This window comes from Spea bombifrons, chromosome 1 (genome assembly GCF_027358695.1).
Source record: "Spea bombifrons isolate aSpeBom1 chromosome 1, aSpeBom1.2.pri, whole genome shotgun sequence".
Classification (NCBI taxonomy): Eukaryota; Metazoa; Chordata; class Amphibia; order Anura; family Pelobatidae; genus Spea; species Spea bombifrons.
Genome location: NC_071087.1, coordinates 138731139 through 138748964, shown reverse-complemented (window position 1 = coordinate 138748964; position 17826 = coordinate 138731139). Strand labels below are relative to the sequence as shown.

At 36.2% G+C, this 17826-nt stretch overlaps 1 protein-coding gene across 1 annotated transcript in view; it reads right to left on the bottom strand.

The window, feature by feature from the left end:
* The window catches only part of KIAA0825 (KIAA0825 ortholog), a 134361-nt gene that overhangs the window by 23487 nt on the left and 93048 nt on the right, over positions 1-17826 (bottom strand). The window lies entirely within an intron of this gene.

Sequence of the window (17826 nt, the reverse complement as noted above, 5' to 3'; positions counted from 1 at the left end):
ACGCTGTGATAAAAGTGATTGTTTTACCATAAAAACAAAAAGTCCCCCAACTGGCCAGCAGGCCCAACAGCAGAAAGAAAACAAGGCTACTTTATAGCCCCGCCATTCCTTTTCTTTATGCTCTCTGTATTTTTTCCAGCAATCTATTCCCATGTTCTACTCTTATGATCCCGGTCATTTGTAAATACAGTACCTCTGGGCTGCATAAAGAGACTATGTAGTATATAGTAGAAGACAGAGAAATATTATGTTTTAGTTTACTCATTTTTACACTTATCTGGGCATATATTAACTCTTTGGGGTGCACAGAGAACAGAACCAGGCAGCAGCAATGTTTGAAAACAGTTTATTCTTACAATTAATATTAGATTCTAAAGTATATACAAGTTTAGTTTTTGGAATGATTACATTTTCACATATGTTAGACTGATGTATTTGTTATGTATATAAAAAATCCCCCTTGTAAATTATAAGAGTTTTCTGGATTGCCATAAAATATCTGAATTTACTTTTTAAGACATTTTAAAATAAGGTCACGTAAAAAATGTCCCAACAATCGGAGGAAGGGTGTATTATATGCACACTTACATTATAGTAAATGGCACAGCATTTAATCAATGATTTCCTTAAATTTTGGTGGTTGACACAATAACCACAGATGGGGTTTGAAACAGTAAGTGGTGAAGAAACAGAGACACTTTTCTTAAAGATACATACCTGATAATAGTATATCTTTTAAGAAGATGAAAACAATATGGAAACATGAAGTGCATAACACCACTGACTTAAAGGGAACTTGTGCGTCTCCACAAAATCCTGCACTAAATATCTATAGTTAAGTAAACTAAGGATGACTCGCTGACAGCACACATAGAATAACACACAAAATGTACATAAACCGGATACAAGGGTAATGAGTTACTAACCGGTAATAATAACCTGGGCATTATCTCACACTAAAGAATTCAAGAGTAAACCAGACTGAATAAAAAAAAATAAAAAATAAGACCCTGTGAAATATCACAAGTTCATAATGAATCGAGGACTTGCAGAGGAATGGCTTCCTTTAGAGAGTACACAGTGGCAGATACCAGCAAAATCAATAACATTAATCCAAATTGTCAAGAAAAGATAGTATGGAGTTGACCCATGATGTGGGAGTTCAGTGGTTCTGGATAATTATACCAATAGTATCATATGTACACAGTCCATGGTAAGTAAATAGTTCTAGCAAAGGAAAATTAAAGTGACAACGGATTATTAAAAACATCAGTCTACAGACACACGCCAAGAAAATGCTCCTTTAATTACATTACATTTAGTTATCGAGTGCCAGAAGTTTGTGCAGTGCTATTCCGAGACGGAAGAGTGAAAATGATCAATACGAAATAGAAATCGACAAATAGACAATAACGTTAATAAACATTAGGAAATATTGTTTTAGACAGGGAAGAGGCCACCGCCCTTCTGGACTTGTAATCTCCCACCTACAGTAAGAGACGAAAGTGCTGGTCTAAAACAATCTACCATTTTTTGTGTTTCTTGTTCAAAACCTTATTTTCTTTATTCTGCACTACTCTGATCTAAATGCCTGACGACTTCGGACATCACAGATTGGGGTGGTTGCTTGAAGGTCTCCCAGCTGAAAGGGAACTGGGGAGTAGTTGTGGAAAGTCAGTATCTGAAGATGTTAATGCAGCTTTAACTCCCTCATGTTTTTCAAATGTTGTACCCTTTGTGAAAATGGCTATTCTAATATTTGTGCTGTGTTTTTTGTTTAGCTTTCATTTTCTTCTTTCTTATTTACCCCACCTTCACAAATTTATATTTTTATCAGGGCAAGATGAACATTTTTAAAATCTTTTATCCATCTACAAAAGCTAAATAAAATTGTTAAAATAGATTCTATTTTTTGCAAGTTATAGAGCAATAAGTAGTGTATTGCTATTTTATAAGGGTGTAAAATGCCCCCTTATTATTTTTTTACATTTTCTTGGAGCTGAATTTTTCCCTGTATGATATCATGTTGATATCATTGGAGTCTTTATTATTTTTATTACATTTTTACTCTAACTATATTTAAATTTGTAATATTTTTTCATTTTTAGATTTTATATTTACAGGGCTCTATTTCCCTGCTTTGCTGATTGCAGTACCTGTGATCAGAGGTCTCAGGAGGGTCCGGACAGATCCTCTTGTAACCGCTTTACTCGTATTTGTTTCTGGCCAGCACATTGCTGTCACCATCTTGTGAGAGGAATGTTGCCTTTCAATATGGCGCTTGTAATCACTCCCTGTTTTTTTTTTGTGTTGTCGAATGCCGTGATATTGAGAAATTTCAACAACACCGACTGAGCGAAGACTAAGCTCTTTACAGCAGCATTGCTTTTCAATATGGCGAACGTGATCAGTCCGGAGTAAGATCACACAGCGTTCCTGCAAAATGTTTTGATGTTGCTGGATGTGCCAATATCGAGGAATTGCAGCACCACCATTGTTCACTTTCTAAGCACCTTTATCCCCACGCCGTGCCAGGCACGTCAATTGTTGTTAACTGCATGTTTTTCCGTGACATGGCTTGTACATCTATTGTTGTTAAGGGCTTAAAGAGGTAGGGAGCACTGAGGAGAAATAAAATGTCCGATAGGCTTCTTTTGCTCCTATTTATATGATGCAGCACTAATCATTACGAGGCACCCTAGGTGGAACAACTAATGTGAGGATAGACTTGTCTACTTTTTTAGATGCTTCTTTGTACTCCTCTTGTATATGCTTCATAGAGACACTTCTCTTTAACATGATCCTTTACACTCCATTTTGTAGTATCTTGAGTACCTCCTTGAGACTAAGACATGAATGGTTAAAATATTTTTGGTAATAATGGCACAGGAAGGATCTACCAAAGCATCCATCTAAAAGAGTATTTTTGAAAAGCAAAGGGTGATGAATACTCGTTGTAAAAGCGAAAACAAAAATGGTATTAAAATACTTTAGAAGTAATAATGTTATATGTGTTTGTTAGGCCGTTAGGTACGGTTAAGTCATTTGTGAGGAAACACTAAATATTTTTTAATAAAATATTTATTCTGCCGGTTTATATAATAAAAAATAAAATAATGTACATGAGTATGTATGTTTATGTCCCTGAATACCAACAGTCAAGTATTTTATGGCATGGATTTCGGGTAACCAGTTGTAGGAGACATTAATCCTTAATATTAACAATTATATGAAAAACTATAAAAATAATTGGCAAAATGCATGGTACAATAACAAATAAATGTATTATCAATATTACCATATAGCCTCCTCTGGCAATGCTTCTGTAGGTATATGCCCTATATATGGTTATGGCCATTCTAGAACTCTAAGGGTTAACCACACACCAGAATGTGTAAGGCCCAGAATCGATAACATAAAGGACAGTTTACGCTTGTGATGCATTTTTTTTGTCCAATTAATAGATTGCCTGTGCGTTGGGTATTTTACATGACAAAAGAGCGGAATATTAAACTACCGCTCATAATGAAAATGCACTTTGCAAATTAAAAGCACCAAAATAGATTTTTTTTATGCCGCACTGTTTAGGAAATAAACAGTCCTTAACCAATTAAACAGTCTTGTAATAATCCTATGATTTATTGCAAGTTGTTTAACTTTCAAAACTCGGCTAACCCATATTAAGGTCACAATCCATCATGTCTTGGTTGGACAGACAGGGAGTAATGGCTGCTGTATTAGCTGCTTTTGATGATAATATGAAAGAAGTATTAGCACTTGTCAACAAAACTGCTTACAACATAACATTAGCATGCATGGGCCGCCGGTCCTATTTATTATGCTGGCAGCTCCACACATATTGTTACAAGCTTGGAAAACATTTGGTTGGGTTGAAACCGAGTGTTGCACGCTTTACTACGCTGATAGACCGAGAGACGTAAATGACTGGGCTGACTCGCTTTAGTTGAAGTGGAAATAGACAGACATATCCTTTAACCTGAATTATTTAGTGTCCGCCTCCTCTCTTTGTGTCAATCACATGTATCAATTGCCTATCAGTCTCCATGTCAAAACAGAATGAATTAATCTGGCTGAAAACAAGGCAAATATATGGATTGTATTTCAGGGGTGCGGGGTTGCCAAACTGTCAAAGAGAAATCGAGGCAGTGACATTTCCCATCAAAAATGGGATATCTGTCTTAAGTGAGCAAACGATTCCCCATTGTGAGCCAAGAATGCACTTAGTGTACCGTGAGTAAATTAATCCACCTGGAATGACTGAAAATGTATTATCGACGGTGACTGCGGCTGCAAAGTTATTTTCGCTACGCAGACTTCGTTCTACCTGGCCTTCTGGATACGTAAAGTATTTGTGTAACCTGGCTGTACAGATGATAACATTACGCACAGATTAATCGATTCATGGAATGTGAAGTGACTTACATATCAGTAGATAGAGAGGTTGGTCTAGAAGAACACCTAGAGGATCACATCAGATACCGTTGGCTGTCCTTGGATCCCTAGCGTGGAATCATCAATGGATATTTCTGGAGCTTTCTGTAGAAGAGCTCTCATTTAAATCTTTAGCACTTGCCCCCAACCACCCGACATTAAGGATGTACAGCATAACATAAAAGAGTTTTGCATCCCTTGCACATTTTTTCAACAATCTTAAGGGTTTCAGTAAGACTTTTATTGGGATAACATCCCTACAGTGAGCGTTCCTGGGTTCTTCTTGGAGCCACGTTGTACCTTTTAAACTTCATGTTTTTCCTGCAAGTGGCAGATATTCATTTTCTTACCAATGGATATAAATTCTAACATTAAAGGAAATTTATTACCACAGGTGGCATGTTATCTCTGTTTCAGTTAATTTTTTAAGTTTACCTAAATTATTTTTATTTGTATTTAAAAAAACAAGTTCAAGTATACTTCAGAGGCCTATTTTATCTTACATTTAATGTCACATGAATCATGAAGGACAAGTCTTATTGCTGAACACATATCAAGTACAAAAGCCATATATATTTCATATATAGTTGGGATATATACAAAGCCCTCGTTCCCTCTCATTCACTCGAGCTGCCCCATATCTCTGGCATCTACTTCCAACGAACCTTCAGCATTCACCCTCCCTCCCAACATTCAAGAAACATCTCAAAACTCACTTCTTCAGAGAAGCCGCACCGTCTTAGCTGCTAAAACGTCCTTGTCACTGATACAACCACCACACTACCTCTCACCCCTTCTCTGTACCTTATGTTTGTCACCCCATTCCCTCAAGATTGTAAGCTTGCGAGCAAGGATCTCTCCACCTAATGTATCGGTTTGTCCTAGTCTGTCAAGTCTCGTCTTTTCATACCCTTTGAATATGTGTATTGTATTAAGCACTGCGTAAACTGTTGGCACTATATAAGATAAAAATAATAAATATTATATAGATAACCTAAATTTAAGAATTTAGAGCACTGACCACTTTCTTGAATATGAATAGAATAAAATACACGCTGCTACTCTCCTGATATTGTATAATTTAGCTCTTACTTTCTTACAGAACATACACAAATATAATGATACTCATTATAGTACATTATACAGAACAGTGACCTTGAATCTGTGTGTCAGAGGAGACTCCGGATTGGAAAGAAATACTTCTAAAACAGCATGGACATCTACTTCAAATTAATTATGAATATATAATATGTTAACAATATGCTATATGTAATAATCATATGCCTTATGCCTCGTAGATTGTGGCTATGCAAATTGGTGGCACATAGGGTGCTTTTAAGCCATGTATTTTATGTGTTGAGGGAATACAAAACAGACTACTGTCAGATTAACACAAATAGAGATATTTAATTACAGCAGATTATTTCTTTTAAAAAATGAGATTTTTTTTTTCTTTTCACAAATAAGGTAAAAGGAAAAAATAAATATTGCAGTCTTTGGTAACCCTTTTCCCTAATGAACTAATATTTAGTTCCAGGTGACCTTTCTAGAGTACCAACCTCCCTATACAAATAAATCAAGAATTTGACAAAATATAAACCTGCGTTTTTTAGAATTTTAAAATAAAAAATGTGTGACTAAGAAACATTTTCCTTTACATCAATGTTTTATAGACTTTCATTCGCCTGTATAGATTATTGAATTATATATCCTTCAACCACTTAATTAACCCCTACTAAAGTCTACGCCTGTTATGTATTTTGTTTGTTTATTTCCATGCTTTCCACGGAATCGGACCTTACTGCAAGTCTGCGGTACAAGTCTACAGGGCATATTGGAAATTTAATAAAAAAAATATTGAAAAATGATAGGTAATTTGTTCAAAGCAGGCTATTTCTACAGCACATCCAATAAATGGATGGAATAAACCTTTAAACGTGCAGTTCCTGATTAGTTAACCGCCACATTATTGCTAAGCATATTAATGGAATTGAGATGTGCATCATTAACTTGTGCTCTATGTGACATACTGGGTCCCGGGGGCCAAAACAAAATCCAAGAGACTTGCTGTACCTCTATATTTATTATTTAAAAAAAATCCACACTACATGTGTATATATATTTTCAGGATGGAGTATCTCTCTCTATTTAATATATATTATATATAGGAGTGTGTGCACCAAATCACATTAGTGTTTTATTATTATTATTATTATGTATATGGTGCCATCATATTCGGCAGTGATATACAAAGGGTAAACAAGACATAACCAGTGGTGCATCACAATAGCATATAATAACAAGAGTAATAATAATAACATTAACAAAAAGCATCACAATAACAAAAGAGCAACATTCACAATGAAATGCCATGGAGAGCCTAGATTCACTCTTGTGGGTTCATCATATCCAGTTTTTGTATATTATTTCCTAAAGTCTGCCTGTGCTTTGTTTGTCTTTAAAAGCTATGAGCGCGCATGTCCAATGATGGGATAAGCTCTTCCGTCTACTTCCATGTTATGGTGACGTTTATATAAGCAACTCGGCTACAATAATGTATACATTCATTTAAGGATTAGGGACCCAGATTCATTTTATGGGAACATAGTCCTAGTATTAACATTACTATTAATACACGTGTAGCTAGTACAAGCTTTTATCACGCAATCACACCATCAGGGCGCATTATCTACAAAAACCAACAGCCTCTCTAATGATTTAGCAACAAACAAACAAACATTAGCTTTGTAACAACTCTAAAACTATTTAGTGTGATAGCACAACAACAATCCTTTCTAATTGCAAAGTCCATGTGTATCTTTTTTATTGCACTACACAGCTAAAAAAATAAACATGTTAGGATACATTAGCAGTGCAAATAATGTGCGGGCACGGGTTGAGATATGCTGCGCAAGCTGAACAGGAGGCCATTTGCAATTTAAAATATAATTCATGATAATAGAAATGTAAAGCAGTAGTTCTGTTTTATTCAGTATGGCAGGTTAGGAGTCCCTGTGAAGCCCAAGTGAAGCAAAGAGTAGATTAATAATTCAATTTAGCTATGAAATGTGCAAGTGCGGCACCGGGAGCTTTTATTCTGTTACCAGATGCTGACCCTAATATGGATCAACCAATTAGATGTCTCAATTTAATTGCTGGATGACCCATCTCAAACTCGCTAGGAATGTTCATTAGAAACAAAGCCAAATTGTCTAAAATAATCTGTTATGCCCCTACTGGAGACAAATGGTGTGATAGACACATAACAACTAAAAAAACACACAAAAAAAAAAGTGCATTCTGGTTAACATCCGGTAAAAAGCACGTCTTAATGACAAGCAGCATTTTCTCCTCGATCCCCTTTGGCAGAGAAACAGCCCTCTCAGATAACCCATATAAAGCAAATACCATCCGTCTGAAGTTACATTTGCTCCTTGTTATCACAAGTTATGCCACTTAATTCGTTATTCAACGAATTCACTTTCTTGCTTATTAGATGCAAGGTAGCCCTTTCTTCCCCGAAGGCCGTGTATGTAAAAGACTGCTTGTAATCCTGTCATTTCAAATCTCTCCTGGCTTTTACATTGCTCCAGGAATTTGAAATAAAGAAGCAAACAATTTAGATTTATTCATGACGATATTAAATCTGGGGGATGATAAAAGAGAGCAAGCAGAGCTTAGAAAAAAAAAAGTTACCAAATAGTTTAGACAAATGAGAGGGTTAGTGGATAGACATATCAATGTTACCAACAAGAAACTTTGGGAAATTTTCAATTTCTTAATGCACATTTAGTGCATAAAATGCTGAAGGTGCTGGGAAAAGAAGGGAACTTCATTTCTTTTTTTGCATGACTATCCATGTAACTTATAAAACTATGCAGACCATATGGTGGCATCTTACTCCAGTAAGTCTACTCAATAGAGCAAAAGTGAGTCCATATTAGTTTAATTTGCTGACATCATCAATAGGCGTAGGGGTAACGTGTGTGTCTGAGCCACAGGCCCTTCTCTTTTGACCCTGTAGACAGGTCTGTTTCCCAGGGATTCTGATTCGGGATTTATTCACCGATTCTGTGATGAACGTCTACAACAGCTTCCCTTTCACAGACATCACAACGTTTCTCTGTACTCTGAACGCACACAAACATGAACGCTATCTTAGTAATTATCAAGTTCTTGTTTATATAAAATAAGGTTGCAAATTAAAAGGGTTTTACATTTCAGACCCCAAGCCATTGAAGGTGACAGTTTTGTTCAGAGTGTTGCTTGTCTAGACACTTTCATGCTTTGCATGTCTAAGTGCAAATGGTTCCTCAGTCTACATATCACAGGAAAGTCATAGTGTGTTCTGTTTGTTTACCAAGTGTCAAGGAAATTCTGTTTCTAGTGTTATATGTTAACACATTACCAAACCTTTTTAACTATGGAGCCATGAGGCCTATGTCGTTATCGAGATCCACCAATTCTTTGGATAATATAAACTTCATAGAGGTGGGTATTTCTTATAAATTACCTAAAGACTTGAATGAATTGGAATGGATACTGAGTCAGATAAAGGCTACTTGATTTCAATGTGTTGGTCTTGGTTTCAAAGTGCACTGCAAAACCATGATACTTGGCTCCAAGTGATTTTAACAGCCAATGGCTAATAAATGAAGTCTAGGTAACATAGGAGTACAATTAGATTCTGTAGCAATATTACAATGAAGGTAAAATGTAAATTGACAACTGCAACATAAAAGGCCAAAGTGTTACAAGGTGACTGAGGAATGAGGCAAACCTGGAGTGGACAGGGCTAGCACCAAGATGAATGGTTATGGTAATAAACTGACCAGAATTGTTTTGTGAATGGTCAATGAATCAGTAAATGAAAGGACGAATAGCAGTGCTAGCTGCTACAGCCCTAGTTAAACTTTAGTGGGCGAGAGGTGGGTGAGAAGTAGGCAGGGAATAGGCGGGTGGCATCTAGACTGGGGAAACGGTCTAGAGCCCTGGGAAGAAATGCCCCAGAAAGGCCACATGCACATCTATAAACTGCACTGATGACTATAGTGTTTATTCACTAAACAGTGGGTTGAACCATTTCCCCTTGGTGAATGAACTGCAAAAATTAAAAAAATAAAAACAGTTTCTCCCAAAGAAACTCGCTCTCATTCCAAGTCCTCTGATATCTTTTTGTACAAACAAGTAATTGACAGGGATACAATTATTTTAAAGTTCATATCTGGGACAGATAAATATGTTCATCATTTTACAATCCACTTTTTTTAATTTATTTTTATTTTTTTTGCAAGTGGGGCATTTTAAAAGTCACCTAGTGATTTTTTACAGTTCAGCCATATGCTAGATAAAGATATTTAAGCTGTCAGGATAAACCGCTTCTGTTTTCATTTTGCATTTATTTCACTGCCAGACTCAAGGCATAAATTTTTCATCACCTGCAATGCCATGAATAAAAGATTAAAAAAGAACTAGGAAGACATTCTAACACATGCAGCGTATGCAGGACATTGTGCAGATTCTATGCATAACTATGTTGTTAATTTTTTTCTACATTTCTACATCAGGGATATTATTAATGGGGTTAATATATTACCTGATCAATTTACAGCTTCATATAGTTATAAATACAATGTTCTGCCCCAACTATGAACTATGCTAAATTGAAACATACTGCGATGCTTTAATATTGCCTACTACCAGGTGATATCTATACTTCACCCTTAGCAAGAGCAAACAAATATATTCATGGGGGGGCTGGAAAAGAGGGCTAATAGTTTTGTGAATGCCACTGGCTTTATTTTGTTTGTGTTTTATTTATAATTCTACATATAGCAGGATGCCTGGAGTAATATGGGTAACACATACTCATTGTACAGCTCTGTGGAATATGATGTCACTTTATAAATCAATAATAAATAATAATGATGATGATAATAATAAGTGCTTTCATATGCATTGTCCAAATGTAACTAAATTAATAAAGTGCAAGGACATGTGTTGTACACGTCTTCCTACACGGAAAGCAGCTTTGGGGCGAGTAAAGGGGCAAATCCATATGGGGGATTCTGCAGAATAGAATCCCCTCATGCATTTGGAATTGGGAGACCAAGGGGCCTCTCAGCTATCATATGCATTAAAGTGCATATGACGAATAGCATGTGCCCTTAAAGGAGTCTATATGATAGAGGTTCTTTGAATCCATCAACGGAGGAGTGGTAAAGAGTCTTTCCCCATTTGTTTAGCTCACGGGAGAAGGGAGTTTTATGGTAAAAGACCTCTATCCAAGACACACTCTGCCCGATGTTCATTTTGCCCCAATGCTACATATTCCCAGGTCTAGATCAGCCTCCACCTAACCATGCTGTACTTGCTCTGTTAGAGAGCTATGTGGTCATTAATATAACTAACGTGTTCACAGCACAAAATGATAAAATTGTGGTATTATGGCTGAACTCGGCTTTGGTATAATAATACTAGGATTAATAGATGTAGGCAGTCTGGATATTTACTACAAGATGATAACTAAGGGTCTTCGATGAATAGGCCATGATATGGCCCAAAACAACTTAATAGATACATACTTAAACTGTTATTATTTACTTACCCTTCTGTATGAAATCTGTCCTATTATAGGCCAAGCACACTCCGCTATAACAGCTGGACCCAACTTTGTAAAAACTCCCACTGGAAATGTAATTCTATATTTGCCCAGTCCTAAGGCCCTTCGGCTTCAGCCATGTTGTCATCACTCGGACTTTGGAAGAAGAATCAATTTCTTGTCTTATGCTTCCCCAGTTGACAGCCATTTACCTATTAGCAAAATTACCCAACTGGAGGCAGGGAACCACTAATATTTTAAACTATTAAATTTTACAATGCACTAACAGTTTAATGTCACACTGTAATAAAAAATCAATATCTTACCCAAAATTGACAAAACTTGATGAAGATTTTCAAAATTTTGCCTAAACATTGGGTGAAAAAAGTTAAAATGTATTTTCAAAGTTCAAAGAAAATAGAACTACTTAAATAAAATAAAAACTAATTTGAATTCCTAATTAAGGCTCAGTTCATGCTTTAAGCCGAAGGATGTGATCAGTCCCCTGGGAGAGAAAGTTATGTGCTCACACTTGAGGCATTTTTTATTCCACTCCTATGAGTTTTCTCTTCTAATAGCATTACTCATTTCCATCTTGGATTAACCCTGAAAGGTCCAGGGTGAGTATCCTTGTTATCTTCCCAGCAAACACTATTAATGGTGTGGTACGGGAATGCAACTGGTGTCTTTTCATCTCCATGTCCTTATATTTCTCAGCAATGTATTGGTGTTAATTGTCTGTATTTCACAAAAAACTGCTAGCTCCAAATACCAGGGAATTATTTAACACTTCAAGTTTTTTTCATTTTAATTATGAAATTTACATGAAATTAACATTATTAACCATTCAAATGCAATAGGCAAATATAGCTCTATTCAATAAACTGTTTGTCTTCCAACAAGGAGTGTAAACAAATCGAAATTCATGAGTGATGAGTGCTTTACCATTTTTGGCTTTTTAAAATACTGCTCTTGTGGGAATAGAAAATATATACTACTCAAGAACAAATTCAGGTTCTTTACTCCGTATAGCATTGTTTTTACTGTTTTTGTTATAACACCTATACAGGTATTGGTTATTATACTTGATAAAAGTTAACCAGATCCTAAATCAAACTGTCTAAGTTTATTGTGGGGCCCTGTGGTTGGATATCGGCAGATATTTCACATTTTGGAGATTTAGTTGCCACATTTGTATGGTAGGCAAATGCCACTCCTCTCCAAAAAAAAATAAGAAAAAAACCTATCCAGGGTATGGCAATGTGGGCAAAATACAAAAGGGTGTCGGGCAACATTGGTGGAGGGTGATGCCACATAACAGCCCCCAGTCGCTTCATAAAATACAATATTTTGAATAGATCCTATCCCTTCATGATCATTTACATATCTTTTCAGTGGATTAGCACATTTTCCCTGTAAAATATATAATCTTTTATTGATATATCTATTATTTCACAACACTCTCGGCTGAAGTAGGCTATTTTCATACTGCTTATAGAGTTTTTCCACTTTTAGATTTACTTTTTGGCGTTTCTGGGTATTTAAGACTTAATGTGTGGTCGTCTGATTAGTTTAGGTTGTTTATAACTGCACTGGAAGAAAACACGAGAGGTACTAAGAAAAGAGCTATAGCAAAATAACAATAGAAAGAACCTTCAACTGAGAAACTACCTCTCCATATGTCATCCTGACAGCCCACTCATAACAATGAGAAATCCTCTAGTTATGCCAGAGGGTATATTTAGCACTCACGGGGTTAAGGCAGCTAACAGTGGCACTAGCTCCAGGAGGATGTTAAAAAAAAAATCTAAAACTGGGAACCATATGAATAAAATATGATATTAAAACTAACTTCTCCCGCTATTATTTCTAAAGTAGCCCCTGTGTTTTTTTTCCTTTAACCCCTGCTTCTTTTTAATGGCCTAAAGTATATGATAAAGGCTTAAGTTGAGAGCGGAAAAATATTTGAAGGTTATGTGTATTCTTGAATGCCAAAAACTCAAAGATGTTCTTTCTTTCATAATCCACTATAATATGGTTACAAGTGCATTGAAATTCATCTTGTTAGAACGTTCGTAATATATCCCACCAGGACTACTGTTCCTAGTAGCAATTTAAAATAATTATTGTGAGACTTGATGCTAGACATCAGGTTTGTAACAGAATTACAATGAGGGAAGTGTATTAGAGACAAAACATTGCTGGGAGAAAACTTCATAATGGTGCAATTTGAAACCAAGCCTCAATTTTGCAGTAATAGACTCTCTTCATTGTGGCACAAAGGAGTAAATGCACTTAGCAAATTTAAATCTATTATTCACCACACTTTGCGGATTGTGGTGCAAAAAAAGAAAAAAAAAAGAAAAGAATGGTGTAATCTCTTTAAGCACATTTCTTGCATAAGCAGGTTCTTCTGTGAACAGGATTCTATATAGATCACCTTGTTACCGTTGCAAAAGACTGCAGGGAAGGCTACAGGTGAAAATATTTATGCAAGCGTTACAGATGCTAATTAGAAAGTATTCAGAGTCATGTCCACAGACAGACAATCAGAACTTTCAACAAAGAAAAAAAGTAATGATATACTTTGCCACTAATAATTTATGGCTTTTGTTGTGTCTATTCTTGCTAGGTAAGTTCATACTCAAACAGCAGCAATGTGTATGTATGTATATATATATATATATATATATATATAGCTTTATCTAATTTCCTTAGTTTGCACAGACCAATGTTTCAGGCACACAAAGCAATAGTATAGATTATTGTCTATAACAAATCACCAGCTGTTTAACAGGGCAGCTGCATGCGGGGGATTGCTGACCTTTGTGTTTAGTAAAGATGAGTCAACTAGGATACAACACCCACATGGTTTTACCCTCCTTGTCTATTGCTTCTTTACTGTAACAACCTAATAATCCTCCTCAAGTCATTTCCAGATACCCCACCATATGACTCATAAGAAAGTAATTATGTAATGTTACACTGTGGAAAGCAATATGTCGTCAATATATCTTGTAGACCAAACATATGCTTTCTCGATCCATACAGCTTTTGGACCCACCTTAAGCCTATTACCATCTACCTCAAAATGGGTAAATGGGCTGAAAAGCACCAAAACATCAAAATTATTAAATATATTACTAGGACAAAAATGTTATACTTCTGTACTAAGTGATGTTAGTTATACGCCACATTTGCTTAGTATAAAATTTAGTTATGACATCATAATTAAGGGTTTTTCATGTTCAGTTTTATAGATTCCCCATGTGTTCTAAGGATGACCAAAATAAATGACCAAAATAAATGTATTTTATGTGTTCTTTTACTACAAACATGGAGTATAACAGGAGCTGAATGGGTACATATTACCCTACCATTTCATACAGGAACAAAAGGCGAAGATGACCACATTGACCATGGAGAGGGAAGCTCGTTCTTGAAACAAAAAAGGAAAATATGAGGTGACTTCAGCATCTCTAGAATAATTTACACAGCTTGTCTAAGTAATGACACTGACCCAGCCACTGGCCATTATTGCAACCTTTCAGCTTATAATAACATGCAGGTTCCCTCACATCACCCCCCCCCCATTAAACAAATTAACTATAATGTTCACTGCAAATGTACACAGTGTGCAGAAATATGAAGAGAAACAATGGCCAAGCCTGTATTTAATTTTAATTAAATTTCATTCCTTAGCTCAATTAATCCACATCTCCAAATGTCAGCAGGACTTAGGCAAATGCAATGACATCTGCTGCACCGTATACTCGCTCCGAAAACTGACTTTAGATTCAAAGTTTACAAATGACACTGTAAATATTGGCTCTGTCAACAGAACATATATCATTCCTTGGAAATGCAAATAGATAAACATTCTTGTTCAAATGGATGTATCATTATTTCATTGTTAAAAGCCTTATTTTATGCAACCCAAGACTTTCTTGCCAATGTCCCTTTATCATACATTTTATTTAAAAAATAATAATACTAATAATAATTAGTAGGCAGCCGTGTCCTACAGGGTCTTCCTATGAGAAACTCTCTGAAGAGGAGTAGGCTCAAACACTTTACTGTATCAGTGACAATGTCAAAGGCACAAAGGAGGTGCTGCAGGGTTCTTTCATGGGAAAAGTCCTAAAAGCACACCTATGTATGCTTCCAACGCCTATGTATACACATATTGAAATACCTATGTCAGGAGGCAGTCTCAGGGTAAATGAGCAAGGAGATTATGGATCCCAAAAAAAGCTTTCCAGGAAAAAAATGGACGAGAATGAAACGAGAGTGAAATGATTGTGTCTAAAAAATCATACTTTTACATAATATCTGGCTTACTCATCATTCTGTCTGTCAGATATATTGACATGCAAATGCAATCAGTAAAATACACCTGTTTCTCTACGTCAGACAAAATCTTAATATAGCATTAAGCTGTCAGCTTCGTGTTTAGAGGAAATAGGGTTAGATCCCAGGCCATCGCTTTACTTCCTTATTTCACAGTGTATGCAAATTCATACAAAGATACAAACCAAATACCACTGTATAGTTTGCAAGTGGTATCTTATAAATACCTTATTTACAGGACAATGTTCTATTTAAAGAGAACCAGGAGATTTAATAGCATTGTTAGAAAGAATGAAGATTTACAATAACTTTAAATCGACAGTATACAAAATTGATAATATCTAACACATACTGGTACAGGAAAAGGAAACGGCCCTATTCTTGCAAGTTTACGGATGATTAGTATGAGCCTACAATCTATTAGATTGTATACTTAATAAGAATAGTATTGCAACCTTTGCATGAAAAATGCCCATGTTATAGCTTCCATACTCTTGTTATAATAACACAATACTTTCTAGGTGGCAGTCCTCATTTTCTAAAATATTTTCTCACAAGTCACCTGATTGCACACTATTGCTCTTGGATGCACTTAGGTCTGATCCATGATAAAGATACACTGATCAGCCATAACATTATGACCACCTATGACAGGTGAAGTGAACAACACTAATAATGTTGTTATCATGGCACCTGTCAGTGGGTGGGATATATTAGGCAGCAAGTGAACATTTCTTGCTCAAAATTGACAAGCGTAAGGATCTGAGCGACTTGGACAAGTGCTAAATTGTGATGGCTAGATGCCTGGGTCAGAACATCTCCAAAACTGCAGCTCTGATGGGGGTGCATTGGTCATTCAAAAGTGGTCCAAGGAAGGAAAAACGGTTAACCGGCGACAGGCTCATTGATGCACGTAGGGGCGAAGGCTGGCCAGTGTGGTCAAATCCAACAGACGAGCTACTGTAGCACAAATTGCTGAAAATGTTAATACTGGTTCTGATAGAAAGGTGTCAGAACACACAGTGCATCCATGCTGACCCCTGTCCACTGCCTACAGCGCCTACAATGGACATGTGAGCATAAGCACTGGACCACGGAGCAATGGAAGAATGTGTCCTGGTCTGATGTATTATGTTTTCTTTTACATCACGTGGATGGCCGGGTTCGTAACTTACCTGGAGAACGCATGGCACCAGGATGCATCCATGCAGGCCCTACAACACACCTTCAGAGGTCTAGTGGAGTTCATGCCTTGACGGGTCAGGGCTGTTTTGGCGTCAAAAGGGGGACCTACACAATATTAGGGAGGTGGTCATAATGTTACTGCTGATCGGTATATTTGAATAATATAGTTGGGTTGCAAGGAAAAACAGCGATGTCCTCCAACTGAAACTCTTATTAGGTTTCGAAACTAAACATTTATATGCCTACTGTGACCCTGCTGAAAATTCACAGTGGATGCCATTACAATGTAACAAGGGCCATGTACACATGTACAAAACAGAATATAAACATGTTCCTTTTCCTTTCAAAGTTCAAGGCATTGGTTGTGGGATGCAGCATTGAGTGATTACAAGCATTTAAAGAAACAAAAGTAACATATTTAATGAAACATTTTAAGAAAAACACAAGAAAGTAACTTCAAGGGTTACAAAATGTGACAGTATAACAACTTGCATATTAATTATTATTATTATTTGTTGTTTTATATAGCGCCATCAAATTCGGTAGCGCTGTATAAATTCAGAGTAGCAATCAATAGAAAACAATTAGTGTTACTCATACTAAACTGATAATATGTGAAGTTAACCAATTCTGATTATGCAGTCAATGGATTAAGTAACCATTCTTAAGGGGAACTTAAAGAAATGTATTATTGTTAATAAGCTAGCAGGGGTGAGCTCACCATACTCTGACACACTAACATAGACAGACCTTAACACCATACAATAACATGCACACACATGCTAAAAGCATCATCTCTCACATGCTAACATCATATTCTAAGACACATGTCAAACTCTCTCCAATATGTTAATATCCTTCTGGAGATGGGGTCTCCAGAACTGTACACAATACTCTATGTGATGTCTAACCAGAGCCACCCCACTATTTCTGCTGCTGATGCCTCTAGTTATACACCATGCTTGTTTTCTCCCATACTTTATGCCATTGCCTTAATTCCTTTCCTTCCAAGTCCCTCTCTTTTGTTGTGACTGACAGAACAGTGCCCCCAGTGTTATATTATGCCTTGGGATATTTACATGTGCATTATTTATGTGTGTATATATATATATATATATATATATATATATATAAACACAACATTTAACGGCAGTTCATTCTTCTAAAGTGTGTGCCAGCATGAGTGTAAGAGTATGTATGCATGTATGTGTATGTATGCATGTATGTGTGTTCGAGTG